The sequence below is a fragment of the Ailuropoda melanoleuca genome, chromosome 9 (genome assembly GCF_002007445.2).
Source record: "Ailuropoda melanoleuca isolate Jingjing chromosome 9, ASM200744v2, whole genome shotgun sequence".
NCBI lineage: Eukaryota > Metazoa > Chordata > Mammalia > Carnivora > Ursidae > Ailuropoda > Ailuropoda melanoleuca.
The window spans coordinates 11,239,073-11,243,612 of record NC_048226.1 but is presented as its reverse complement, the minus strand read 5'-3'; the positions used below and the strand labels follow the sequence as shown (position 1 = coordinate 11,243,612).

General features: G+C 50.9%; 1 pseudogene; it reads right to left on the bottom strand.

Annotated features, from left to right (window-relative positions):
* Positions 1-647: 647 nt before the first annotated feature.
* Positions 648-3,823, bottom strand: LOC105241487 (annotated as a pseudogene).
* Positions 3,824-4,540: the final 717 nt, after the last annotated feature.

Sequence of the window (4,540 nt, the reverse complement as noted above, 5' to 3'; positions counted from 1 at the left end):
ACTCACAACTCTGAAACCAAGAGTCCCATCCTCCACCAACTGAGCCAGCCAGGCGCCCTGACCATAACATTATTTTTGAGGGTTCCATAGTACTCCATTTAAAAGATGCAGCATAATTTAGGGTATTTAATGTCCTCTTGGTGGGCATTTAGAAAGGTTCTAGTTTTTGATATTGAGAGATGACTATTACTTCTCCTTACTTGGTGTAACCAAGTGAGATCAAGTTGAGAAAGGGGCATAGACTTAGTGCAGTGAGACCAGGGAGAGACATAGAACATCCAGGGCTCTGGAGAACTCTTGACGACACTTCTCCATGCACTTTCGTGTCCATGTGAGAGTCAGATCATGTGCAGCCTATGGTCATCCTGTCTGTAAGGTGAGGGGGTTGGTCCCATGATTTCTTTGGTCATTTCCATGTTTGTGCATTGTTGACCAGTTGACCGATCTTCAAGTTCTCATCTAGTGTGCCTTAACCTCCTCCAGCGTGCTTCCTCCTCTGTGAAATGGGGATGGAAATGCCCTTCTCAGGGGACATTACCATTAAAAACAGTGGTCGGGTGATCATTGAGCACCAGATTATTTTACAGGCTTGTACCAAACCCAGCAATCTCTCTTGTCGAGCTCCAGAGTTACCAAAATATTCTTGTCTAACAGCAAAGGGATGGCAAAAATTGTGCGCCTCCCTGTATGTTTTGTTTCTGTTTTTTTCCCACGTGCCCATGTGATTTCAACTCTGAGGCTCTTCCCTGGCACCGGTCCCCTGGGGGCCGCTTAGCACCAGTGAGGAGGAGCAGCGGGACCAAGGGCAGGTGCAAGAGGCTGTGGAAGAGCAGCTTCCGGAGCCCTTCCGGTCCGCATCCGTGTAGAACTGAAAGTCGAGGTAGGAAATACAGAGGTTGATGGGGAGGGAGATGACAGGGAAGGTCCGTGTACTGACATCCAGGACGGGGGCCACTGTGGACAGTCCGATCCAGGCCAGGCTGTGGTGCAGGGCAGTGCACCTGCACAGGGCCGGGTGGGTGACCGACATCATGTGACGGCCTCCAGAGTAGTCTGTGTAGAGTCCTTAGCTCAGGGCGTTGAAATGGGGGAAACTGGCAAGAGTAGAGGATTTTTCCCACCTCGAGGCTGCCGGTAGCTGCTGTCCCGCCCATGCCGGGTGCGATGGCCCCAACCATGGCTCTGAGCCACGTGCTGGCAACGCTGGTCCTCTTCGACGGGGTATAGCATCAGGTATACAGCAAAATGTGGGACACCCTCAGGACTCCCAGGAGTGGGTTCACCCCCCCAGGTTGGAAGGGCAGCTCCTGGAACAGCAGAGCAAGCGGCCAAGGACGCTGCCGGCCACAGGCTGCTCTGTCCACGAACCAGAGGTCTGTTTTTTGTCCTATTCATGTTTAAATTCAGTGGCGCCTCAAAAGACTGATGGATGGAGTTGGTGGCACAGGAAGCAAGGCCTGTTCCGACAAAAGGAAGGAGGAAGCAGGGCCAGTCAAATCCGGCTGAGAGCTGTGAGCTCGGTTTTGGTCAGCGGAGCCAAAATTCCTGGCAAATCATCCAGCTGCAGCTTCATGTCTCCCCACTGCTTTCTGGAAGCTGGTTCCAGTTCTAGCAGTTCTCTTCCCTTTAGTTTTCTGGACAGAGGCCGGCTGGGGGCGGAAGAGGTCTCCTGTCCTAGATGACTGCTGTGGCCTGACCCGAAGGGTGTTTTTTCCAGGAAGGGAAATGATGCTGGTTCTGGCTTCCGTTTTACTTGCTGGTTGAGGCTTCTGTCCAGTTGTGTGACATGCAGGTGCTTGAAGAAGGTCAAGTGCTGAAGTGTCACCTGCGGCTTGTGGACGATCCTGAAAAGACGCATCAGCGTGTGAGGGGATTCCTGCATTGCCCTTTTTTCTGGAAACCTGACACATCCTCTGATCCAGCCTGTTAGGAGGCATGAGGAGAGAGTGGCGGGGGGAATACGGCTGTAGCACCCGAGTCTGGCTGCTCCCTGGGGTCCCCGTGTCCTCTCTCCTTGTGGCTGCTGGACACTGCCATCTTCCTTTTCCTGAACTTTCACTTCTATGGTTAATCTTCTGTGCCCGGCAAGGGCATACCACGTAGGGGAGACAGCACGAGCCACGGTCCAGAGGCAGGCAGCATCCCGGCCTCTTCAGCAACATTTTCACAAACCATCTCTAGGGCCTGATTTACTCACAGTCCCAGCCCCCTTCCTGGGGTTCTTTTCGCGTGCGCAGGTGGGGCTGACCCAGGTCCCTGCTCATCCTTGCAGAAGCTGGCTTAGTGCTTCAAAGAGGACAGAGGTGGCGGCTAGTGCCACTGATGGTTCCTGGAGCACGGATCGAGGAGGGCCTCTGGGATCTGCATAGCCACCCAGCTTTCCCACGTCGACCAAGGACAAAGTCAAGGGACAAGATCACACAGGGGTCAGTGGGCTTTAGTGATTGAGCAGAGGGTATGTCATTAAAACGTTTTTTTTCCTGATGATGAGTTATAAATTTTTATTGTGGAAAAGTTTTTATTGCGGGGAAAAAGATCAAATGGTACAAGAACAAAAATAAAAAGGATGGTATAAAGAGATTCTGGGGACTCCTGGGTCGCTCAGTCAGTTAAGCGTCTGCCTTCGACTCAGGTCATGATCCCAGGGTCCTGGGGTTGGAGCCCTTCTCCCTCTTCTCCTCTGTGGCCCCCCCTGCTTGTGCTCTTTCACTCACTCTCTCCTTCTCTCTCTCAAATAAATAGATACAAAAATAAATAAATATTAAAAAAAAGAGAGAGACTCTGAAAACTTTCCCCCCTAGAAGTAATAGGATCTGTTTGACTGTTTGACATGAAATTCCTTTTTTAAAAGATTTTATTTATTTGAGAGAGCACAAGCAGAGGGTGGGAAGGGCAGAGGGAGAAGCAGACTCGCCACTGAGTTGGGAGCCTGACTGGGAATGACTTGACTGTTGAGGGTTGGAATCATCTGGAAGTGTCTTCATTCACACGTCCAGTGGGTGATTCTAGATGATGGCTGGGACTTCTCCTTGGCTGTTAGCTGGAACTGATACAGGTAATGTCTCCACATAGACTAGCTTGGGCTTCCTCAAAACAGGGCCGCTGGATTCCGAGAGAGAGCACCCCAAGAGATAGGGAGTAGAAGCTTGCCTGCGTCTTAGGAGACTGGACATGGTCATAGTGTCACTTTGCTGTATTCTGTTGGTCAAGGACTGATAGAACCCAGATTCAACATGGACCCTACATCGTGATTGGAAGAATGGGAAAGAATCTGGGAGCTCTGTTTTAAAACCTCCACGGTTCCCCAGATGGCAGTGTAGCTCAGTGATTAAGAGGTGAGGGTCTGGGTTCATAGCTCCGTTCCATTGTCATTGGCTGCGTGATCTTAGGCAAGTTCATTGTGATAGAAACTACTGTTCACCAGTATCTGTTTCTCTTCTTCTCTTTCTGGGAGCGCGAATAGGCTATTCCCCAGCCCCTTGCATCTAGGTGGGCCTGAGAGACTAGTTTTGACTAGTGGACTGTGAGCAGAAGTGTCACCTGTCACACTGAGCTCAGGGGAGGAAGAGCCACGGGTTTTCTCGCTCTCTCCCTGTTGCTTGCTGTCTCACTGCAGGCGATCAAGGGGCGGCTCAGTGTAGGAGGTGGGGGAGTCACAATACAGAAGGAGCCTGGGTCCCTGAATGATGGCCAGAGTAAGTCCTTTGTTTCATGCCCTCTGCCAACAGGGATGTGGGGGAGACGTAGGCTTTGACTGTGTTAAGTCACTGAGGTTTTGGGGTTTTTTTTTGTGATAGTGGTTAGCCTACCCTGACCAACGCATTACCCGACCTCTCTGAACCTGTTTCCTTGCCTGTAAAGTGGTGTATTAGCTGTAGCTATCTTTGGGTGCCCTGCAAATGAAGTGAAATAATTTATTGTACAGTGCCCTGCCCATCGTAGGTGCTCAGTGGATGTTAGCTATGGTTATTGAGTGTGACTGCCAGTTAGAAGAGGGGTAGGTTTGTGTGTGGAAGGATGGGGTCTAGCAGGAATGGGACAGTAGGATTGCTGTCATTGCTGTCATCATCGTCAACATGGTGCCCACCATTTACTGAACACCTGCTTGGGCCAGGCTCTATCCTAGGGATGCTTTACCTGTATTCATTTCAGTTCCCCGAGGCAGATATTCTTCATCTTGCTGTGGAGATGGGGACCCTGGGGTCCCAGGGCTGCCACGGAAGCTGTTTGAAGTCACCTGCAGGCTTTTAAACTCAGGGCTCCCCGACCTCAAAGCCTGACTTGTTTTACTGCAGGGATGACACCTCGTGCATTTTTGGGAAATGTGACATGTATTTAAAGAAAAAAAATGAGGCCTCCACCCACCCGCCTGCCGTCTCATCGGGGAAGTGGTGTGTTTTCCCTTTGAGATTTTCTCTACTTCTAGTTGCAAGGGTTTGCTTTTGTCCATTAATCTTTTGGCAGATGGCTTGCCTGCAAATGTGGATGGCCCCTGCTTCCTTCCCTTCCCCAGGGTCCTCTTGCTTTTCTGTTTTGTTTG